The sequence below is a fragment of the Schistocerca cancellata genome, chromosome 2, assembly GCF_023864275.1.
Source record: "Schistocerca cancellata isolate TAMUIC-IGC-003103 chromosome 2, iqSchCanc2.1, whole genome shotgun sequence".
NCBI classification, from domain to species: Eukaryota; Metazoa; Arthropoda; class Insecta; order Orthoptera; family Acrididae; genus Schistocerca; species Schistocerca cancellata.
The window spans coordinates 1,037,089,174-1,037,115,188 of NC_064627.1; positions in this window are offsets into that span (position 1 = coordinate 1,037,089,174).

A 26,015-nucleotide genomic window follows, 5' to 3' on the forward strand; every position below is an offset into this window, starting at 1 on the left:
CTATGCAGGCAGCGTGCAAAAAAGCTCAGAGTAGCATGAAGTGTAATGATTAGCAATTTTGCACAATCACTCGGAGTAGGTAGGAGTAGTCATCTTCATTCTGTATATGAGGGAGGTTAACGTGGAGGATTTCTTAATCCGAAATCACATTTCAATATTGGTAGTTTATAAGACAATCGTGTTATGTCTCATGTAAGAAGGAGAAATTTCTATGAGAGCATGTAGGAAATTGACAGCAGCATGACTCTTGCTTATCAAGATTGTGTGGCACAGTCTGCCTGCTGCTCGTATTAGTCAGGGTCCCACAACTGACACACAGATATGGAATTGATGGATTTAGGATGACCATACTCACTGCCATGTACAGGCTTAGTAGTCCTACATGACTAGCCCCCGCAAGTATAGCTATATAATTTTCTTGGCTATGCAGAAGTAGGGACCACACAGGATATGGTGACCGATATGTAGAGACCAATGTTCGTCCAGAGCGCTGGGTGGGTTCGTTCATTTGTTCAGACGGGCAGGCCGAGATGGTCTGCCACCTTTCAGCCAGGTGGTGATGATAGCATCGAGACATACGCCCTGCAGTCTTTCTCAAACGATTTTAAAGAAACTACTCGGTAAAAAAATTCGTTTTTGATTTACTTGTAGCTTTATGCATCAGGTTCATTACGATTAGCCCATCATTTCGGTAAAGGACATAGTTATTGTGATATTTACGCGGAAGTAAGACAATGTGCGAAATTGGAAGAAGTTTGCATTGAAAAATATGAGTCGCTATGATTTTGCGTTTGGTGCATATTTCGTAATATGTTGCTGCGTATGAAATTTAGCTGTTGTTGTGGTCTTCAGTCCAGAGACTGGTTTGATGCAGCTCTCCATGCTGCTCTATCCTGTGCAAGCTTCTTCATCTCCCAGTACTTACTGCAATCTACATCCTTCTGAATCTGTTTAGTGTATTCAACTTTTGGTCTCCCTCTACGATTTTTAGCCTCCACGCTGCCCTCCAATACTAAATTGGAGATCCCTTGAGGCCTCAGACTATGCCATACCAACCGATCCCTTCTTCTAGTCAAGATGCGGCACAAATTTCTCTTCTCTCCAATTCTGTTCAGTACCTCCTCATTAGTTATGTAATCTACCAATCTAATCTTCAGCACTCTTCTGTAGCACCACATTTCGAAAGCTTCTATTCTCTTCGTGTCCAAACTATTTATCGTCCACGTTTCACTTCCATAATGGCTACACTCCATACAAATACTTTCAGAAACGACTTCCTGGCACTTAAATCTATACTCGCTGTTATCAAATTTCTCTTCTTCAGAAACACTTTCCTTGCCATTGCCAGTCTAAATTTTATATCCTCTCTACTTCGACCATCATCAGTTATTTTGCTCCCCAAATAGCAAAACTCCCCCCCCCCCCCCCCCATGAACCATGGACCTTGCCGTTGATGGGGAGGCTTGCGTGCCTCAGCAATACAGATAGCCGTACCGTAGGTGCAACCACAATGGAGAGGTATCTGTTGAGAGGACAGACAAACGCGTGGTTCCTGAAGAGGGGCAGCAGCCTTTTCAGTAGTTGCAGGGGCAACAGTCTGGATGATACTAAAAGGTATCAGATAGATTATATAATGGTAAGACAGAGATTTAGGAACCAGGTTTTAAATTGTAAGACATTTCCAGGGGCAGATGTCGACTAAGACCACAATCTATTGGTTATGACCTGTAGTTTAAAACTAAAGAAACTGCAAAAAGGTGGGAATTTAAGGAGATGGGACCTGGATAAACTGAAAGAACCAGAGGTTGTACAGAGTTTCAGGGAGGGCATAAAGGAACAATTGACAGGAATGGGAGAAAGAAATACAGTAGAAGAAGAATGGGTAGCTTTGAGGGATGAAGTAGTGAAGGCAGCAGAGGATCAAGTAGGTAAAAAGACCAGGGCTAGTAGAAATCCTTGGGTAACAGAAGAAATATTGAATTTAATTGATGAAAGGAGAAAATATAAAAATGCAGTAAATGAAGCAGGCAAAAAGGAATACAAAGGTCTCAAAAATGAGATCGACAGGAAGTGCAAAATGGCTAAGCAGGGATGGCTAGAGGATAAATGTAAGGATGTAGAGGCTTATCTTACTAGGGGTAAGATAGATACTGCCTACAGGAAAATTAAAGAGACCTTTGGAGAAAAGAGAACCACTTGTATGAATATCAAGAGCTCAGATGGAAACCCAGTTCTAAGCAAAGAAGGGAAAGCAGAAAGGTGGAAGGAGTATATAGAGGGTCTACACAAGAGCGATGTACGTGAGGACAATATTATGAAAACGGAAGAGGATGTAGATGCAAATGAAATGGGAGATATGATACTGCGTGTAGAGTTTGACAGAGCACTGAAAGACCTGAGTCGAAACAAAGCCCCGGGAGTAGACAACATTCCATTAGGACTACTGACGGCCTTGGGAGAGCCAGTCCTGACAAAACTCTACCATCTGTTGAGCAAGATGCATGAGACAGGTGAAATACCCTCAGACTTCAAGATGAATATAATAATTCCAATCCAAAAGAAAGGTGTTGACAGATGTGAAAATTACCGAACTATCAGTTTAATAAGTCACAGCTGCAAAATACTAACGCGAATTCTTTACAGACGAATGGAAAAACTAGTAGAAGCCGACCTTGGGGAAGATCAGTTTGGATTCCATAGAAATACTAGAACACGTGAGGCAATACTGACCCTATGGCTTATCTTAGAAGCTAGATTAAGGAAAGGCAAATCTACGTTTCTAGCATTTGTTGACTTAGAGAAAGCTTTTGACAATGTTGACTGGAATACTCTCTTTCAAATTCTGAAGGTGGCAGGGGTAAAATACAGGGAGCGAAAGGCTACTTACAGTTTGTATAGAAACCAAATGGCAGTTGTAAGAGTGAAGGGCATGAAAGGGAAGCAGTGGTTGGGAAGGGAGTGAGACAGGGTTGTAGCCTCTTCCCGATATTATTCAATCAGTATATTGAGCAAGCAGTGAAGGAAACAAAAAAAAATTCGGAGTAGGTAGTAAAATCCACGGAGAAGAAATAAAAACTTTGACGTTCGCCGATGACATTGTAAATCTGTCAGAGACAGCAAAGGACTTGGAGGAGCAGTTGAACGGAATGGATAGTGTCTTGTAGGGAGGATATAAGATGAACATCAACAAAAGCAAAACGAGGATAATGGAATGTAGTCGAATTAAGTCAGGTGATGTTGAGGGTATTAGATTAGGAAATGAGACACTTAAAGTAGTGAAGGAGTTTTGTTATATGGGGAGCAAAATAACTGATGATGGTCGAAGTAGAGATAATATAAAATGTAGACTGGCAATGGGAAGGAAAGCGTTTCTGAAGAAGAGAAATTTGTTAACATCGAGTATAGATCTAAGTGTCAGGAAGTCGTTTCTGAAAGTATTTGTATGGAGTGTAGCCATGTATGGAAGTGAAACATGGACGATAAAGAGTTTGGACAAGAAGAGAATAGAAGATTTCGAAATGTGGTGCTACAGAAGAATGCTGAAGATTAGATGGGTAGATCACATAACTAATGAGGAGGTGTTGAATAGGACTGGGGAGAATAGGAGTTTGTGGCACATCTTGACTAGAAGAAGGGATCGGTTGGTAGGACATGTTCTGAGGCATCAAGGGATCACCAATTTAGTATTGGAGGGCAGCGTGGAGGGTAAAAATCATAGAGGGAGACCAAGAGATGAGTACACCAAGCAGATTCAGAAGGATGTAGATTGCAGTAAGTACTGGGAGATGAAGACGCTTGCACAGGATAGAGTAGCATGGAGAGCTGCATCAAACCAGTCTCAGGACTGAAGACCGCAACAACAACGTAGCAAAACTCATTTACTGCTTTAAGTGCCTCATTTCCTAGTCTAATTCCCGCAGCATCACCCGATTTAATTCGACTACAGTCCATTATCCTCGTTTTGCTTTTGTTGATGTTCATCTTATTCCTCCTTTCAAGACACTGTCCATTCCGTTCAACTGCTCTTTCAAGTCCTTTACTGTCTCTGACAGAATTACAATGTCATCGGCGAACTTCGAAGTTTTTATTTCTTCTCCATGGATTTTAATGCCTACTCCGAACTTTCCTTTTGTTTCCTTTACTGCTTGCTCAATATACAGATTGAATAGCATCGGGGAGAGGCTATAACCTTGTCTCACTCCCTTCCCAACCACTGATTCCCTCTCATGTCCCTCGACTCTTCTAACTGCCATCTGCTTTCTGTACAAACTGTAAATAGTCTTTCGCTCCCTGTATTTTACCCCTGCCACCTTCAGAATTTGAAAGAGAGTATTCAAGTCAACATTGTCAAAAGCTTTCCTTAAGTCTACAAATGCGAGAAACGTAGATTTGCCTTTCCTTAATCTATTTTCTAAGATAAGTCGTAGGGTCAGTATTGCCTTACGTGTTCCAATATTTCAACGGAATCCAAACTGATCCTCCCCTAGGTCGGCTTCTACTAGTTTTTCCATTCGTCTGTAAAGAATTCGTGTTAGTATTTTGCAGCGATGGCTTATTAAACTGGTAGTTCGGTAATTTTCACATCCAACATATAGAATTTTTCTTTGGACTTGGATGGAGGTCTCTGTGTCACCAATATCGAGAAAATTGATCTGGTGTAGCACACTCATTTGCGATCGCGCCGCACTAGCGATACAATCAGAGTGAAATATCCACAACATTACTCATATTTCGTAAACAGTTTCAGGTACAGAAATGAGATTTTGGCGAATGATAGCATAGAAATGCTGTGGGGTTTGGAACAACATAAATGAAGACATTATACATTTATATTGTACCAAGGATGTGCTTTTTCATAAGATGCTTTTCCTCATTCCTCGTTTAATAAACTTAATAAACCACTTGTTTAGAATTCTCTCGCAATTGCGTCTGCACAACATGTTACTGAGGCGACCTCTGTAAATACCACTGTGTTGTGGCAAAAGAAGAAAATTTTAACACGGCAACAAGAGAAAGCTGTATGTTTTACTCAATTCGCCACTCGTGACACCTCTCTCAACAAGCCAGGCGAAAATAAATCGCTGAATTTTCGGCGGAATTCCTTTTAAATACCGACAAAAGCAGGGGTTGCAGATTATTTTGAATGGTAACCATCAAGTGTGAGCACAGAGGTGCCCTGCTTAATATTTGTAAGGGCCGGCTTCTGTGACCGAGCGGTTCTAGGCGCTTCAGTCCGGAACCGCGCTGCTGGTACGGCCGCAGGTTCGAATCCTGCCTTGGGCATGGATGTTTGTGATGTCCTTAGGTTAGTTAGGTTTATGTAATTCTAAGTCTAGTGGACTGATGATCTCAGATGTTAAGTCCCATAGTGTTTAGAGCCATTTGAATCATTTTTTGAATATTTGCAAAAAATGTGAGTCTAAGCTTCACTTTAGAATGGCATTTCCCTTTCAGCGTTCTGCATTTCCCCTACAGTGCCTGCCTGCAGCCCCCACCACTACCACTCTCTCCACACATGCCCTGCCATCTGTGCATCCACTGGCCACAGTATGCATGGACTCTACAACCGTGTCACATGTCTTGAGTCTGGAGATGGGCTTATTTACAGAAAGACAAGTATTCACATGCGCAGCGCGACGATTTCTAGAGCACAGTATACTGCCAACACAGGGACCATTGTTGTGGCTTTTCTTGAAGTGGCAGAGGATAGAGGCTCGCCGAAAGTGGAGTGCCCAATGACACCACTGGACACAAGGGTGGCTCCATACTATCTTTGCAGAAGAAATGCAGTCCTGCATATGACCTCATAATGGACGTGTCGATGTGTGGAAACTCTGAGGACAACTAACACGGCCAAATCGGATTCGCATTGCCTGTGCTGTCCTCACCCATGTCGAATACAGAGGGTGTTTAGCTGTTGCACCTATGAGCATATCTCTCACACATAGAAAGCCACCGGCTATGGGTTGCTGAGACACTGAAGTGCTGCCAATCACCAACCACTCCAATAACTTTTTTTTCTAATTTTCAACGTTCTTAAATAGCACCACATCTCAAATGCTTCGATTCTCTTCCATTCCGGTTTTCCCACAATCCACATTTCACTACCACACTCCAAATGTACATTCCCAGAAATTTCTTCCTCAAATTAAGTTTGATAATAGGCCAGGAATGCCCTTTTAGCCTGTGCTATCTGCTTTTTGTATCCTCCTTGATCCATCCATCCAGAGATTATTTTGTGCCTAGGTAGCAGAATTCCTTAACTCCATCTACTTTGTGATCACCAGTTTTGATGCCGAGTTTCTCGATGTTTTCATTTCTGCTACTTCTCATTACATTCGTCTTTTTTCAGTTTCATCTCAATCCATATTCTGTACTATTTAGACTGTCTATTCCATTCAGCAGGTCCTGCAATTCTTCTTCATTATCACCGAGGACAGCAATGTCATCAGCGCATCTAATCATTGATATCCTTTCAAATGGTTCAAATGGCTCTGAGCACTATGGGACTCAACTACTGAGGTCATTAGTCCCCTAGAACTTAGAACTAGTTAAACCTAACTAACCTAAGGACATCACAAACATCCATGCCCGAGGCAGGATTCGAACCTGCGGCCGTAGCGGTCTTGCGGTTCCAGACTGCAGCGCCTTTAACCGCACGGCCACTTCGGCCGGCGATATCCTTTCACCCTGATCTTAAATCCTGCACTTGAATCTTTCTTCTGTTTCCGTCATTGCTTCTTCGCTGCATGGATTGAACTGTAGGGGCGAAAGACTACATCCCTGTCTTGCATCATTCTTAATATGAGCACTTCGCACTTGGTCTTCCACTCTTACTGTTTCCTAATTGGTTCTTATACATATTTTATATCACATGTCTTTCCGTACAACTTACCCCTCTTTTTCACAACATTTCGAACATCTTGCACTATCGAACAATATCGAAAGCTTTTTCCAGGTCGACAAGCCCTATAAATGCGTTTTGACTTTTCTTCAGTCTTGCTTCCATTATCAAACGTAACGTTAGAACTGCCTCTCTTGTGCCTTTTCCTTTCCTAAAGCCAAACTGATGATCATCCAACACATCCTCAATTTTCTTTTCCATTCTTCTGTAAACTGTCCTTGGCAGCAACTTGGATGCATGAGCTGTTAAGCTGATTGTGCGATAATTCCCGCACTTACCGGCTCTTGCAGTCTTCAGAACTGTATGGATGATGGTTTTCCGAAAGACTTATGGTATGTTACCAGTCTCATACATTCTACACACCAACATGAATAGTCGTTTTGTTGCCACTTCCACCAACGATTTTGGAAATTAGATGGAATGTGATCTATCCCGTCTACCTTACTTGATTTTAAGCCTTCCAAAGCTCTTTCAAATTCTCATTCTAGTACTGGATCCCCTATCTCTTCCCTATCGACTTGTGTCATCAGACAAGTTCTCCCCATCATAGAGGCCTTCAAGTCCTTCCACCAATTCGCTCTCTCCTCTCCCTGCACTCTTACTGTTACCACCCTTGTTTTTAAATTCACCTAAGGTTGTTTTGATTTTTCTATATGCTGAGTGAGTTCATCTGACAATCACTTCTTTTTCAATTTTTTCACATTTTTCACACAGCCATTTCCCTGCACTCCCTACTTATTTCATTACTGTGTGACTATTTCTGTATTCCTGAATTTTCCTAAACATTTTTATATTTCCTAGTTTCGTCTATCAACTGAAAAATTTCTTCAGTTACCCACTGTTTCTTGGCAGTTACCTTCCCTGTACATATGTTTTTCTTTCCAGCTTCTGTGACTACCCTTTTTAGAGATGTCCACTCCTCTTGAAGTGAACTGTCTACTAATTCAAGAAATCTGGCATTAAGCTGAAGTAGCATAGGATGACTAAACTGTATCTGTAATCTAAGTTGAGTTTCATCTGACGCCCAGCCATTCTTTCTCCCAGAGGTGGCAGTCCTGTGCACTAAATTGCCAACATATACATCATTAAATTACAAATTTAATGGTGTTTCCATCCAATAAGTTAAATTTTATTATCTGCTATCCTTCCTGGTGTAGCAATTTTAGTGGCCAGCTGTGTACAGTTACAGAAGAACGATATCACTGCATATGATCACGAACAGATTTTGGATAACAGAAGCATGTCATCTTTAAGGTTGTAGAGACACGGGGCTCTTCGCGTGCCGCCATGCAAGGTTGTCCAGGGCATTTTCAGAAATTAAGTGTATTAGGTTTTTATATGTTTTACAAAATATACTTGAAAAAAAAAAAAAGAGTCGACAAAACGGGAAGTAGAATGTCGTCGACATATCGCTGTGCTATAAGAGTGACGTGAATGACAACCGAAGGAGTCCTGTTACAAAACTAAATGGCACCCCAGACTCCAGGTTGTTGGGCCGTATTGGGGGCGACAGTCAGGTTAGTATCCAGGGTGTCCCCAGACACGTCTTCGCTGATCATTGGGGCTCATTTCGAATGGGACTCATCACTGACGTCAATTCTACTCCAACCAATGAGATTCCAAGCCGACGACGTGTCTGGAGACGCCCTGGACAAATGGAATACCAATCTGACTATCGTCTGTCATACGGCTCGACAAACAGGAGCAATGGAGGGTTATCACGTTTTTCATAGCAGGACCCCTTTGGTTGTCACCGGGGGCACCCTTACAGCACAGCTGTCCGTCTACAATATTCTAAGCCCGGTTTGTTGCACTTGATGGCAGCCATCCTCGGCTTACATTTCAGCAAGATAATGCCTCTCCGCACAGGAGGATAGAGTCTTCTCCCTTTCTTCGTGCTTGCCAGACCCTAAATTGGACAGCAAGGCCCCCAATTGGGAAAGTCTGAAGTATTATAGACAGGGTCCTCTAACCAGTTCTGGATTGTGACGATCTAACGAACCATTATTCGACACGGTATCCCTCAGGAGAACATCCAACACCTCTATCAACCGACGCCAACCCGAATAACTACTTGCATAAGACCCAGAGGAGGACTAACGTGTTGCTCAGTTTTTAAAGCTCTTTCTGAAATTGTAATTATTTGTTTGTCTGTACATGTACATCACATCTACTGATTTCCGTGCCATTCGGATAATTCCTTCGTCGTCCGTGTTTATTTATAATTTTTTTTTCTTAGAGGCAATACAAACTTAGCGCTACACAACTATTTTGGAAATAAACTGATGTAATTCCCTACATAATTCCGGCAATAATGATATTATGAATTAAGAAAATACTGTCACTCTTGTTTGTACAGAAGAAACTTAAAGTCGAATTTCTAGGAACCTCAAGTTGTAATCGTTTCATAATACCTCTAACCGACCCAATAGCAAAACATGCAAGACAATAAGGTGAAGATAATACATAACGTTCTCAAGCAAGTAAGGCTGAAAATACACTCCTGGAAATTGAAATAAGAACACCATGAATTCATTGTCCCAGGAAGGGGAAACTTTATTGACACATTCCTGGGGTCAGATACATCACATGATCACACTGACAGAACCACAGGCACATAGACACAGGCAACAGAGCATGCACAATGTCGGCACTAGTACAGTGTATATCCACCTTTCGCAGCAATGCAGGCTGCTATTCTCCCATGGAGACGATCGTAGAGATGCTGGATGTAGTCCTGTGGAACGGCTTGCCATGCCATTTCCACCTGGCGCCTCAGTTGGACCAGCGTTCGTGCTGGACGTGCAGACCGCGTGAGACGACGCTTCATCCAGTCCCAAACATACTCAATGTGGGACAGATCCGGAGATCTTGCTGGCCAGGGTAGTTGACTTACACCTTCTAGAGCACGTTGGGTGGCACGGGATACATGCGGACGTGCATTGTCCTGTTGGAACAGCAATTTCCCTTGCCGGTCTAGGAATGGTAGAACGATGGGTTCGATGACCGTTTGGATGTACCGTGCACTATTCAGTGTCCCCTCGACGATCACCAGTGGTGTACGGCCAGTGTAGGAGATCGCTCCCCACACCATGATGCCGGGTGTTGGCCCTGTGTGCCTCGGTCGTATGCAGTCCTGATTGTGGCGCTCACCTGCACGGCGCCAAACACGCATACGACCATCATTGGCACCAAGGCAGAAGCGACTCTCATCGCTGAAGACGACACGTCTCCATTCGTCCCTCCATTCACGCCTGTCGCGACACCACTGGAGGCGGGCTGCACGATGTTGGGGCGTGAGCGGAAGACGGCCTAACGGTGTGCGGGACTGTAGCCCAGCTTCATGGAGACGGTTGTGAATGGTCCTCGCCGATACCCCAGGAGCAACAGTGTCCCTAATTTGCTGGGAAGTGGCGGTGCGGTCCCATACGGCACTGCGTAGGATCCTACGGTCTTGGCGTGCATCCGTGCGTCGCTGCGGTCCGGTCCCAGGTCGACGGGCACGTGCACCTTCCGCCGACCACTGGCGACAACATCGATGTACTGTGGAGACCTCACGCCCCACGTGTTGAGCAATTCGGCGGTACGTCCACCCGGCCTCTCGCATGCCCACTATACGCCCTCGCTCAAAGTCCGTCAACTGCACATACGGTTCACGTCCACGCTGTCGCGGCATGCTACCAGTGTTAAAGACTGCGATGGAGCTCCGTATGCCACGGCAAACTGGCTGACACTGACGGCGGCGGTGCACAAACGCTGCGCAGCTAGCGCCATTCGACGGCCAACACCGCGGTTCCTGGTGTGTCCGCTGTGCCGTGCGTGTGATCATTGCTTGTACAGCCCTCTCGCAGTGTCCGGAGCAAGTATGGTGGGTCTGACACACCGGTGTCAATGTGTTCTTTTTTCCATTTCCAGGAGTGTAGATTGTGTCTTAGATATGGAGGAATATTGCTGTATTTCTCGTATTATTCTTTGGAAGCACCGATATATAAAGCAGAGCTACAGTATACACTGCCAGAAAAACAGATAATACACCATTTTAGAGATTTCCGTTACACTCAAGATTTTTTGTTGCAACAGTGCAGATGGAGTACATGAACTGATTACCTTTACAGATCAACAGCACTAGCGGTTCTGAGGTGCCAGGTATCGACCCATGCTAAAAACCCCAGTTAGTACGTGGTGTAGCCTCCACATGCGGCAATGCAGGCGCTGACCCTGGCATCGCGTCTATCGTACAGATGGCAACTACTGTCCTGGGATACGTCATGCCACAGTTGCTCGACCTGTTCATGTAGTTCTGTATCAGTTATCGGTTGACGAGTCGCACGAGTCACTTCCCGTTCCGTAATATTACACATACACTATGGGATCAAAAGTATACGAACACGTGGCTGAAAATGATTTACAAGTTCGTGCCGCCCTCCTTCGGTAATGCTGGAATACAATATGGTGTTGGCCCACCCTTAGCCTTGATGACAGCCTATCTCGCAGACAAACGTTCAGTCAGGTGCTGGAAGGTTTCTTGGGGAATGGTAGTCCATTCTTCATGGAGTGCTGCACTGACGAGGGATATCGACGTAGGCCGTTGAGGCCTGGCACGAAGACTCTCTTGAAACTTTTGTAGCAGCTGTCTTTGAGTGTTAAATTCATGCTATTCCCAAACTTTTATGGAAAGAGAAGTATTGTTTATGAGAAAGAACATTACTGAATACATTTGTTGTGAAGTACTTGTCAAAATTTCCAGTTTTCTGAAGAGGCCTATACGGGATGCTCTAGAATTAATACCAAATATAATTCTTACTGTACTGTTCTGCATTCTGAAAATACTGGGATAAAAGTATCCGCACAACTGGCTGAAAATAATTTACAAGTTCGTGGCGCCCTCCATCGGCAATGCGAAATACAATATGGTCTCTGCAGCCGGAATTTCTCTGGAAAAATAATGAATGGAAATATGCTTTATAAATCGCCTATTGTAGGAATGATGCATACTGCAAACACAGCTAATGCAATGCGCGTCATTAATTCTAGGCAGTGGGTTTTCCAGATAAAGCTGTGATCCATTTGTAGCCCCAAAAACATAATACCTCCTACTTATTGCATTCCATTCTTTGAGAAACCTATTTTTATAGATTTTGAGGTGTTATGTGAAGTTCTGTTCCATACGCACTGACTCTTCAGTCATAATCTATTTACCTTGTATTATCTGTTGTTGTTTTCGAATATTTCACTAACTTCCTTTTCAGTGAGGGGTCGGATATTATTTCGGATTCATATACTTGTATCACCTGCAAAAAGTAGAAAATTTGCATCTTTTGATAATGCAAGTCAAAGACCTTCTTGTATATGAGAAACAACACAATAGCCGAACTCGAACCTTGTGGTGCACCATGTCTGATTGCCTCACATTCTGAATGATTTTGTTATTCGAGGTCCATGGAACTCACGCATTGCTTTCCGTCATTTGGCTAAGATGAAAACCATGAATCCACTGTGCTTAGTATTCTGAAATATTTTAGCTTTTCCATTAGAATATCTTGATTTACACAAGGAAAAGCCTTAACCGACCGTCGAAATATTCGCGATGGTAGGAGTTTCAGATGTATTGATTGTGATCAAGGTAAATATAGCCTATTGAATTGACAGTCCTTTTTGAAATCCAAAATACTTTCTGTCCAGTATGCTTCCCTGCACTGTATGTGAATTCTATTATACCCTATCTTCTCGAAAAAGTTTGAAAATGCTACACCATGTGATCAAAAGTATCCGGAAACCAGGCTGAAAATGACTTAAAAGTTCGTGGCGCCCTCCATCAGTAATGCTGGAATTCAATATGGTGTTGGCCCGCCCTTAGCCTTGATGACAGCTTCCACTCTCGCAGGCACACGTTCGATCATGTGCTGGAAGATTTCTTGGGGAATGACAGCCCATTCTTCACGGAGTGTTGCACTGAGCAGAGGTATCGATGTCGGTCGGTGAGTCCTGGCACGAAGTAAGAGTGACAAAACATCCCAAAGGTGTTCTATAGGATTCAGGTCAGAACTCTGTGCAGGCCAGTGCATTACAGGGATGTTATTGACGTGTAACCACTTTGCCACAGGCCGTGCATTATGAACAGGTGCTCGATCGTGTTGAAAGATGCAATCGCCATCCACGAATTGCTGTCCAACAGTGGGAAGGAAGAAGGTGCTTAAAACATCAATGTAGGCCTGTGCTGTGATAGTGCCATGCAAAACAACAAGGGATGCAAGCCCCCCCCCCCCCCCCCCCCCAGTGAAAAACACGACCACACGACAACACCGCCTCCGAATTTTATTGTTGTGACTACACACGCTGGCAGTTGACGTTCACCAGGCATTCGCCATACCCACACCCAGGCATCGGCTCGCCGCATTGTGTACCGCGATTCGTCACTCTACACAACGTTTTTCCACAGTTCAATCGTCCAATGTTTACGCTCCGTACACCAAACGAGGCGTCGTTTGGCATTTACCGGCGTGATGTGTGCGTTATGAGCAACCGCTTGACCATGAAATCCAAGATTTCTCACCTCCCGCCTAACTTTCATAGCACTTGCAGTGGATCCTGATGCAGTTTGGAATTCCTGTGTGATGGTCTGGATAGGTGTCTGCCTATCACACATTACGACCCTCTTCAACTGCCGGCGGTCTCTGTCAGTCACCAGACGAGGTCAGCCTGTGCGCGTTTGTGCAGTACGTGTCCCTTCAGGTTTCCACTTCACGATCACATAGGTAACAGTGGGCCAAGGGATGGTGAGGAGTGTGGAAATCTCGCGTACGGACGTACGTCACAAGTGACACCCAATCACCTGACCACGTTCGAAGTCCGTGAGTTCTCAGGAGCGCCCCGTTCTGCTGTCTCACGATGTCTAACGACTACTGAGGTCGCTGATATGGAGTACGTGGCAGTAGGTGGCAGCACAATGCACTTAATAATACGAGAAACGTAAATTTTTGGGGGGTGTCCAGATACTTTTGATCACATAGTGTGTGATCGATTGGAGACAATTCCAGAGTTCGTGCTGGCCAGGGTAGTTGCTGGACGTTATCCTGGCTGGACGTTATCCTGGTTAGGATTTGCTGAAAAACCGACAGAATAATTTTTGAGCCATGTGATAAAATGAAAGTACTGCAGAAATCCAAAGAAGTTGTGTGAAGCGAGTGATAAAAGATGATCAGCGACGCTCGTCAGACATATGACAGTGTGATATCTGATTCTGACTACAGAAGACATTAATAGTTACTATTCTTTCCTTCTTTTGTCCAGAATGACTCTGGCTCTCTAGATTATCGCTGGCTTAGATGGACGTGACTGTAATAGATCTTATTAAAATACAGGTCTGTTATCAATAATTGTATGAATTATGTACTTCAGCGCTTTCAGAATACAGTAGTATATTCGTTAACTATAAAAACACTTATTTTATTTGTAATATAGTGCCCTCCCCCACCTGGGATATTCAAGATAGTTTTACGTATTGTTAGCTGCCATTTCTTGCTTTTTTTTAAAAAAAAAAAAAAAGAAGAAGAACAGTGGTCATACAGGACATACAAACGCTGCCAAGTACTATCAGCTTACCGTATTCACCGCTACAGCGATCACGGTATATTAATTAAAAATACAGACTGGTTGCAGAATGAACATTAGTGTAATACACGTTAGTGTAATACACCTTTACATAGAAACAAATCCCTGAGAACTTTATTAATTTACCTCTACTGAAATTTATTGCCATGATTTGTGTAGAAGTAGCTTAGGCAAACCTTTTGCGCTGTCGCCGACAAATGTTTAAAAATATTGACATAGCATCAGACTGTTATTGGCGACGTAATTGTGTCTTAGTACAGAAATAATATCAATTTTAATGCAAGGATTAACGATAGTAATTTTAACCTTCACATGCATTTGAAGCATATTTCAAGACCTTCGAAACCACAACGTAATAACCAACACGATACGATACCTCACAACGTCTTGTAGAGCACGTTGACTTTCATGGAAGCGTGTGGGCGAGCAATATCCTGTTGGAAGAACACATCATCTTCCAGTCGCAAGAACAACAGAAGAACGGGTCTACTCAGCGTTCCCTCCAGAAACACCAAAGGTGAACAAGAGTTGCAGTTATTGCACCCCAGACGATAAGTCGTGGGGTTAGGTAACTGTGTCTTCAACTAATTCACTCTACGAGGCAACGCTCACGAGGTCTACTTTGTACGCGCAGATGACTGCCACTTACATACAGACAGAATGTGCTTTCACTGCCGAAGATCACGGTGCACCGTTTCATCTTCCAGGTGATCCTTTGACGGCACCAGTCGAACCGTGCACGTCGATGCTGTGGCGTGAATGGAAGACGGGCTAGAGTTGTGCGTGTCCACAGTCCCACTGTTAACAACCGGTTCGCAACAGTTCGTGTTGAAAACATCTGTGCTCACAAGCCCTCTCATCTGTGCTGTGGTAGTCGTGCGATCTGACACTGCTGCCCTTGCAATACGACGAACCTGGCAGGAATGTATGCTGCGTGGACGTCCAGAAACTCGTCTACGGTTGTGAGAGAACGTGACCACTGATGTACATCTACATTTACATGGATACACTGCAAATCACAGTTAAGTGCTTGGCAGAGGGTTCATCGAACCACCTTTCACAATAATTCTCTATTATTCCAATCTCGATCAGCGCATGGCAAAAACGGACACCTATATCTTTCCGTGCCAACTCTGATTTCCCTTACTATGATGATCGTTTCTCCCGAGGTAGATCGGCGTCAACAAAATATTTTCGCATTCGGAGGAGAAAGTTGCTGATAGAAATTTCTTGAGAACACTTTGCCACAACGAGAAACGCCTGTGTTTTAATGAAGTCCACCACAAACCCTATATCACGTCAGTGACACTCTCTCCCCTGTTTCTCGATAATATAAAACGCGGTGCTCTTCTTTGAACTATCTCAATGTGCGCCGTTAATCCCATCTGGTAAGGATCCCACACCGCACAGCAGTACTCCCTAAGGTTACGGAGAAGCGTAATGTAGGCAGTCCCTTTAGTAGATCTGTTGCATCTTCTAAGAGTTCTGCCAATAAAACGCAGTCTTTCGTTCGGCTTCCCCGCAATATTTTCTGTGTGTTGTTTCCAATTGAAGTTATCTGTAATTGTAATTGCTAGCTATTTATTTGAATTTACGGCCTTTAGATTTGACTGAAGCGAAGTTTAACGGATTCCTTGTAGTACGCATATTGATGACGTCACACTTTTCATTATTTAGGGGCAGCTGCCAATTTTCTGACTATACAGATATCTTTTGCAAATCGTTTTACAATTTGTTTTGGTCTTCTGATGACTTTATTGACGACGTCAAGTACTACGAACGGTTACCTCTGGCAGGAAATCACGAATCCAATCACATAACTGAAACGATATTCCCTAAGTACGGAATTTTACTAATTGTTGCTTGTGAGATACAGTGTCAGACGTTTGCTGGAAATCTAGAAATGTGGAATCAATTTGAAATCCCTTGTCAATAGCAATCAACTGTTCACATGACTAAATACACAGCTGTGCTTCACAAGAATGATGTTTTCTACATCCTTGTTAACTGTGTGTCAATAGACCAGTCTCTTCGAGGTAAATCATAATGGTCGAACACAATATACTCATATGTTCCAAAATCCTGCTGCATATCAACGTTTATAGTATGGGCCTGTAATTTTGTGGATTACTCCTACTGCCTTTCTTGAATATTGGCGTGACCTGTGCCGCTTTCCAGTCTTTGGGTACGGATCTTTTGTCGAGCGAGCCGTTGCATATGATTGTTAAATATAGAGCTATTGCATCAGCATATTCTAAAGGAAACCTAATTGGTATACAGTCTGGACCAAAAACTTGATTTTATTAAATCATTTAAATTGCTCCACTACTCCGATACTTACTTATAAGTCTACTTCTAAGCTACTCAGATTATCGAGCTGTTCTTAAGTCGAATTTTGGAATCCTTACTGCGCCTTGCTTGGGGAAGGAATTTCGGAATACTGTGTTTAGTAACTCTGCTCAGCATTGTTGCACAGCTGACACAGCACATCGTACTTGTGTGGCAGTTCTCTGAAAGGGCCATCCCACCACTTGGAAAGGCCATAAGTTCACCACTTTCAAACTCCCTCAGTTGGCTTCCTATGGCACGGTTGCCTGCTCGATTCACACGCATTTACCACACTGAGCTTTCTGGCTGTGAGCGTTCCCTATTAGAGGGTAGACACAGATGGCCCTCTGGAAGCTATGCCACTACGCTATGACGGACGATATTGAATCCGTTATCAGTACACCTGCTACCCCCCAGGTGGCACATACAGCCATCCAATCCAATATTTTTTTTCGGCAATGTATATGAAAGTTAAGGTCGTTTTATGTGAATTGAGACTGCACTGCTGGCCTCAGCCGTTATGAGATGTGATACGGGGCCAGAGCTGTACCTGGGCGACAGAGGAGCACGGTCTCGAGCAGCGCGACCTCCAGCGGGGACAGCCTGGCGTCCTGCAGCACGCGGACGGCGGCGGCCACGGCGCGCCAGTCGCCAGCTGCCGCTGGCGCTACTGCTGCTGGCGCTGGCGCTGGCGACGCGGCGGCGCCCTCCAGCTGCGCGGCCACGTCGGCGCCGGGCCAGCAGGCGGCGCGCAGCAGCAGCAGGCGCGGCCACGCGGCGCGCACCAGCCGGTCCTGCTGGCCGCGCGACAGACCGCAGCCCAGGCACGGGTGGCGCCGCGCCTGCCGCACGCTGCCCAGCAGCAGCTGCGACCACGTCTCGTGCACCGCCTCGCACCCTGCGCCGCGCAACAACCACTCAGTCGACAGCAGCTCACTTAGAAAGGCGAACCTACAGGACTCAGATCAAATACGACAAATGGGTGTTCCACAGGTGTCAATACTGGGTCCATTCTTGTTCTTGACTCAGTTCCTGCACCACTGTATTCCTCCAGCAATGATCCATGTGTAACTGGTAGATAGCTAAAGGTATCAATGAGTGAATGACGACCTGACAACATTAACTGAAATACACTCCTGGAAATTGAAATAAGAACACCGTGAATTCATTGTCCCAGGAAGGGGAAACTTTATTGACACATACCTGGGGTCAGATACATCACATGATCACACTGACAGAACCACAGGCACATAGACACAGGCAACAGAGCATGCACAATGTCGGCACTAGTACAGTGTATATCCACCTTTCGCAGCAATGCAGGCTGCTATTCTCCCATGGAGACGATAGTAGAGATTCTGGATGTAGTCCTGTGGAACGGCTTACCATGCCATTTCCACCTGGCGCCTCAGTTGGACCGGCGTTCGTGCTGGACGTGCAGACCGCGTGAGACGACGCTTCATCCAGTCCCAAACATGCTCAATGGGGGACAGATCCGGAGATCTTGCTGGCCAGGGTAGTTGACTTACACCTTCTAGAGCACGTTGGGTGGCACGGGATACATGCGGACGTGCATTGTCCTGTTGGAACAGCAAGTTCCCTTGCCGGTCTAGGAATGGTAGAGCGATGGGTTCGATGACGGTTTGGATGTACCGTGCACTATTCAGTGTCCCCTCGACGATCACCAGTGGTGTACGGCCAGTGTAGGAGATCGCTCCCCACACCATGATGCCGGGTGTTGGCCCTGTGTGCCTCGGTCGTATGCAGTCTTGATTGTGGTGCTCACCTGCACGGCGCCAAACACGCATACGACCATCATTAGCACCAAGGCAGAAGCTACTCTCATCGCTGAAGGCGACACGTCTCCATTCGTCCCTCCATTCACGCCTGTCGCGACACCACTGGAGGCGGGCTGCACGATGTTGGGGCGTGAGCGGAAGACGGCCTAACGGTGTGCGGGACCGTAGCCCAGCTTCATGGAGACGGTTGCGAATGGTCCTCGCCGATACCCCAGGAGCAACAGTGTCCCTAATTTGCTGGGAAGTGGCGGTGCGGTCCCCTACGGCACTGCGTAGGATCCTACGGTCTTGGCGTGCATCCGTGCGTCGCTGCGGTCCGGTCCCAGGTCGACGGGCACGTGCACCTTCCGCCGACCACTGGCGACAACATCGATGTACTGTGGAGACCTCACGCCCCACGTGTTGAGCAATTCGGCGGTACGTCCACCCGGCCTCCCGCATGCCCACTATACGCCCTCGCTCAAAGTCCGTCAACTGCACATACGGCTCACGTCCACGTTGTCGCGGCATGCTACCAGTGTTAAAGACTGCGATGGAGCTCCGTATGCCACGGCAAACTGGCTGACACTGACGGCGGCGGTGCACAAATGCTGCGCAGCTAGCGCTATTCGACGGCCAACACCGCGGTTCCTGGTGTGTCCGCTGTGCCGTGCGTGTGATCAATGCTTGTACAGCCCTCTCGCAGTGTCCGGAGCAAGTATAGTGGGTCTGACACACCGGTGTCAATGTGTTCTTTTTTCCATTTCCAGGAGTGTACATCGCTGGTCGCACTTTACCGGGCGGCTCGCGGCTACCATCGCTGGCCGCCTTCGCGCGCGCGCGTTGTCAGCACACAGCAATTGGCTGGGAAACATTGCGATTGGTTTTCCCTGGAAAACAGCGACCCCAGCCGACGGCTCCATTAACTAGCAAGCCTTATATACACCCGGCCGCAGCCGCAAACGACAGTTCTCATCGGGAAGTGCAGTACGCCGTGTTCCAGCTGCTTGTGGATGACTCGCCGCACCACTCGAGGTTACCTGGCTGCTCGGCGGAAAATCTTGCGACTTCACTTGGAGAGACTGAACTTCACTGAACTTGGGAATAATTACGGAACGTGCACCCCACCACGCACATTCGGACATTGGTATAACCAAACTTCAATTCTGCATTACTTCTGAGTGTGAGCCTGGGTAGACGCTTGGCTAACATAATTGTTAAAAAGTGATTTGTGATTTAATAAACCAGACTGAAGAGGTCATTGCGTTATTCCTGGTTATAACACAGTAAAATCTAAAAAATGTAGAAGACGTGTGCACACTACAACAGTAGTACAGGTAGTGATGTTAGATCAACCCTTTTTGTTATTGTTGTAACTATTGCTTGTCACTTGCTCATGTCCTGTACTGCTGTGGTCCTCTAGCAAATGAACCCTCTAGAACTAGTAGACAGTCAATGGCCTCTTACTTATAAGACCAACTGACATCATTTAGGTCGAACGCCGAAGACAAATGCCAAAGACTTGTGGTCATTACAGGTGTACTATAGTGGACTTTACTGGATCCACTCTTGTCCTTGTGAGCTCCTTTCATGCATCTCCTCACAGCCTGCGCCGTCACAGACAGCTAGTGCACAGTCAACAATATCTCAATTAAATGACCAGTTTGCAGCATAATCCTGATAACAATGGTTCTGACGTGTAGATCCAGATAACGTTTGAACAATATCTTAATGTGCACAAAACGGATAGGGAAAAGCTTCGTGACTTAATATTCTCCTTTTCACTACACCAAGTGAAAAATAGTGTACAATACGGGACACATCTATTGACTGATGTGCTAACAGGAGCGCAGAATGCCGCCTTCCCAATCGCCACCACTAGATCGAGAGTCAGAACATTGACTACACTAAGGAATGAGTCCAGACACAGATGTAAGCTCTGTGCTAACGTGCTATGAGAGTTAGAAACAGGTGGCTCTCACTTAAGCAGTTTATACAGGCTTCAGTAGAACTTCAGAAAGTGCTGTTCCGAGTTAAAAAGAGGTGCTGGGAGGATTATGTGGACAGAGAACTTAAAGCCAATTTTTTTCTTCTAATGATTTTCGGGTGTGCAGCCGGATCCCGTCGACATTCTGTCACGATATTTCTGCCCAGAGACGTCCGGCCATCTTCAGGTGCGTAGACAACTGCTGAAGATCCCAGGTGTATTTACGGTATTTATGCCGAAACTTGCGCATGCGAAGTGTGCTGGCGTCTTTCGGCGCATTTGTCAGACTGTGACATGCGTGGTACAGCCGAGTTGTGTGTGCTGACCTCAGTGGTGGAAGTGAGAGATTATCCACTCATTGAGTATCGACTGACTCCGTCGTTTCCGCGGTGACTGGATAATTTTAATTATAGGATTCCAGTTTTATCCAGTGGAAAGACGTCAGGATTTATAAGATTATCGGAAAGACGTATTTCCACTGATTCTTTGATTACTGAATCCCAAAAACAGTCAACTGGAGCTAATATTTTGTTCTGTTGTATTCTATTTAATGTCCCGTGGAAATACAGTGTCCTGCTACTGTTGATTTTAACGATTACCGAAGACGGGTGTATCTGTTGTATTCTGTACAACGCTCCTAGACAGTACGTGTCGTCTGGCCTATATATGCACCGCACTCTCACAGGGAATTTTGCAAACGCCCGCTTTTTGTAGTTGTAAGTCGTCCTTAGTGGATCCAACCAGGGCCAAGCTGTTCGCTGGCGGACGGAAGATAATCTAGATTTTATTTTTCCTACACTATCTGCCTATTTCAGACGACACATTCCCGGTATGTGGAAGGAACGCAATTAAGTTATGGTCGTTATCAATGTCCTCAGTACGTTGGTTTTTGTTATTATAGCCGTGCATGGCCTTCCTTATTTGGCGTGAAGCGTAGCCATTTCCTTTAAAAACCTTCTCCAAGTGTGCTAATATTGCGTGGAGGTTTTCATCTTCCGTTATTCCGTGCGTCCGTAGTATTAAGGCACTAAGAACACCGGGGGTTTGTGTTGGGTGACGGCAAATAGACGCCTGGAGATATAGATCTGTGTGCATAGGTTTTCCGTACATAGAATGTGCCAGTGACCCATCAGCCTTACGACGTACTAGCATGTCTAGAAAGGGTAAAGTCCCATCTTTCTCAATCTCCATCGTAAACCTAATGTTCTCATGTAATGCATTTAAGTGACAAAGGAATGTCTCCAGTTCTTGTCTGCCATGAGGCCATACAACAATAGTATCATTTACATAACGCCAGAAAACCGTTGGCTTTAAAACAGCAGACTCACATGCTTTCTCATGAAAGTCCTCCATAAAAAGATTAGCCACCACAAGGGACAAAGGGCTCCCCATGGCGTCGCTGTCTGTTTGTGCAAAGAATTCGTTATAGAATAAGAAGCAGGTTGAGAAACGACAATGTTCAAACAGGGCCGTCAAGTCAGCACTGAATAAGTTACCACCCGAAAATTATTAGAAGAAGAAATACGCCGAGAAAATTACGGAAGGTACGATTTAAAGGCAATAATTGGGGTGAGCCATATAAAATACTGACCGAGAGAATAGAAACGCTCTTAGTATCAACACTAAGGTAGCGCAATGACGAAATGAACCAGATATGGAGGTATACGGCGGGATTCCTGCTGTATAAGCTCCTCCCTGACGAGGCTCCACAGGTCGACGAACCTGAATACCCGCAATTGCGAGAATAGCTGGAAACGTAACACTCGACTAATATCACTCCCCGCCCTTCGCACACGAGGAAGTCGCGTCAACCATTAAGAGGCAAAAGAGAAGGAAAGCTCCGAGCCCTGATGGAATTCTTCAAATGTGATGCAGCAGGATGCACCACAAATCACCACATACCAGATGAAACTTTTTAACCACTTCCTCCGGCTGGTACATGTGCCTGCAGCTTAGAAGGTGACGAACACACTTATTAAAAAAAAATCCGTGACAACATTCTGCCAGAACGCAAATCTTATCGACCGATCTGCCTTCTAAATTCGCTGGCTATGGTCCAGGAGCGACTCTTTTGTGATCGCCTTCACATGATTTCAGATTTACGCCTGGAAAATCAATGCACGACGCGCTTAATCGGGATATTGGAATAGTAAACGTAACAGAAAAGGAATACGCAATAGCAGTACTAATGTAGCAGGGGCAGTAGGCAATTTATAGTGGCCCGCGATGTTTGCACGTCTTCAAGACCTGCAGCTCCCAGCAGTCCTATACAACAGTCTTCTGGATTATAGCAGAAACACATTCGTCGAGTGGCAAGCAGGGAACCGCAAGGTGATTCAAAGATGACTAAGGTATGCCCACAGGGTTCTACTTACGGGGCTGTTTGGCGTTAGACAACGCATTTTGAGAAGCAACTATAGTCTGTGTTATCACTTCCAGACATTCTTTTAGCTACTGTAAGAAAATAAAACGTCTGCAGCCATCCTTATGAGCAGACTATGTGTAACTGTGGTGTCAGCACCCCAACCATCAACTCACTCCTTCAGCATCAACTACGGACTGAAGATGGCGCACTGAAGCGCCGAATCTGGTAGCGACACAACAGATAAGATCATAAGGACGGCTGTAGGTGTTTCATTTTCCTACAATAGCAAACGGCCGTGGTCCCAAAGACCTCCTGTCAAAAGGATGAACACACAAAAATTCTTTTAACTATCTAATCTAGGGTGTTTCATAATGATGTATCCCACTTCACAAGACTATATCTTCCTCTTGAACAAAGATAAAAATTCGGGGTAAGTTTTGACTTACTACTGTCGAAGCTAAAAGTTTACATTGGCACCATTTGTAAGTTGCCGGTTCATGTGGACGCCATTAAGGTTCTCCTCCTCTCGCTCGTTCATATGATGTTTTGTTCGGTTGCACGAACATCCGGAAAATTTCATTCCTCTGCAATATTGGTCACTACTTGACAAGGAGCTACCCCTACGGTGGATGGGTCGTAAGGGACTTACAGGTATCACATTGCACCATTGACCTGCAATGCTGTTTGTTGTCCAGTAAGTGATTTTCTGGGGAGGGAGGGTGTTGAAATACTTCTTCATTTTCCTCCCCCTCCAACAATTTTGGATGAACTACGACGCCGCATGGTAATACCAGTAAATGCAGTAACTACAGACATGGTCGTAAAAGTATGGCGATGTGTCGGACTATCATCTAGCGATGTTTGTCGTGTGTCTAGTGGTCTCACATTGAACATTTGTGAAAGCTAAATGAAACCTTTGATCGAAAACTTCAGAATGAAAAGTACCCAAAGGCTGAAAATGTATGATAGTGAAAGATATACCCTTGTAAATTCGAATGGTTCTTTTGAAGATAAAAACTTTGTAGTCTTTCGTGTAAGTCAAAACAAACCTTAAGTTTCTATCTTTCGTCATATAAAAGATATAGTCTTGTGAAATTGAATGAATCTTCACCAAACACGGAGTATCTGCCAGTGAATCACTGTCCCAAAAGGACTTATTACGAGGAAAGATTTTGTTCATATCGCTGAATTCAGTGTTAGCAAATAAATGTCCAATATAAACAAGTTAAGATAGGTGTTCCACAGGTATCTTTACTACACTCTTTCTTGTTCTTAATAGCAATTAATAACCTTCCATCATTTAATTAATGGAGTTCAGTACTATATGTAGATGATACAACTTTTCTTCACAGTATTAACAATTTCAGCAGCCTTAAAGTTGTTCCGAAAAGACAATTGGTTAAGCTTCCTATACGGTTAAAGCTAATGGATTCTCGCTGAATCAAAACATAATCCAGCAGATGGTTTCAGTCTAAAACACAAGCTTCCGTCAGGTGATCCAAGTTTATTTAATTTTGTAGGTGTATGTTTGAATGATAACTGTGTTACGATCAACACATTAAGTATATTAGTGGTAATATGACTGGAGCAATTTACTTGTTAATATGGCGTCTGGATGATGTACCTGAAATATATATTAAAACATCCTTATTTTCACTTTTACAAAGCATTACATCATATGGTATGGTGGTGTGCCTAACATCTTAATACCGTAGAGCCGGTTTCCCTATCTTTCTGAGGCTATTTATTACCTTTGAGGGCAGTCAGATCTTAGCTGGTTCCCTCCACCTCCAACATGATCAATATTAATGCAAAACAAACTTTGAGATTGAAAAAGAATTTTGTTTGAACACTTTATATTTGGAATGAGGAAAGATAGTTTCTGTAAGTGTTTTATTGTACAATGAACTAATGGTTCTGCTTATTTCTAACAACCTTTTTTTATAGAATAACTCCTTTTCAGAAAAGGATAGACACTTGTTACAAAATATCCTTCCTCTGCAGGACTCCTCTCTCTAGACACTCTTGATTCAGCCGTACTCTGCACCCCCATTTAAAAGCAACCGAATTAAAATGTGTGGGCTACACTGTTTGTAAATTAATTCATTGTTGGACACCTTATTTCTGAAATGGTAGAAACTGGAAGACATTAGGCTACCAAGCTTTATGTCTGATAACTGCTGCTAATGAAATGAAATGATCGTACGGCATTGTTGGCCGGGAGACCCCATGCGGGGTGTTCGGCCGCCGAAAGTGCAAGTCCTTTTTAGCTGACGCCACTTCGGTGACTTGCGAGTCAATGATGGAAGACCCCACAGCAACTTAGTAACCAATACGTAGTTACTGTTGCGTCGTGCCGTCAGTTAGATGGATTATCTATTGCGAAATGAATAAAGAAGCCGGCCGGAGGGGCCGTGCGGTTCTAGGCGCTACAGTCTGGAACCGAGCGACCGCTACGGTCGCAGGTTCGAATCCTGCCTCGGGCATGGATGTGTGTGATGTCCAAAGTTAGTTAGATTTAAGTAGTTCTAAGTTCTAGGGGACTGATGACCTTAGAAGTTAAGTCCCATAGTGCTCAGAGCCATTTGAACCATTTGAACAAACAACAACAAAATTATTCCACGTGGTGTGCAACACATATGAGGCAGACGAAGTATTCTCAGACTCCAAAGCTTGGTGTGAAGTCGACCGATGTTGCACTTTAAAGTTAAATATTTCTGAAACCAATAAAACTAATGTATTGGTTTTTCTCTAGAGTGTGGATACTGAGCTGTAGTAATAAATTTTTTTGTATGTATTTCCTTTTGCTCTACCAGATCGTAAAATTTTTAAAAAATCTGTTTTGGTGAAGTTCACGCCACCAGGGCGTGAAATCAATCGATTATCTGTTGTGGATATGATTCCAGGGTCACTTGCCGGCCGGGGTGACCGAGTGGTTCTAGGCGCTACAGTCTGGAACCACCCGACCGCTACGGTCGCAGGTTCGAAACCTGCCTCGGACATGGATGTGTGTGATGTCCTTAGGTTAGTTAGGTTTAATTA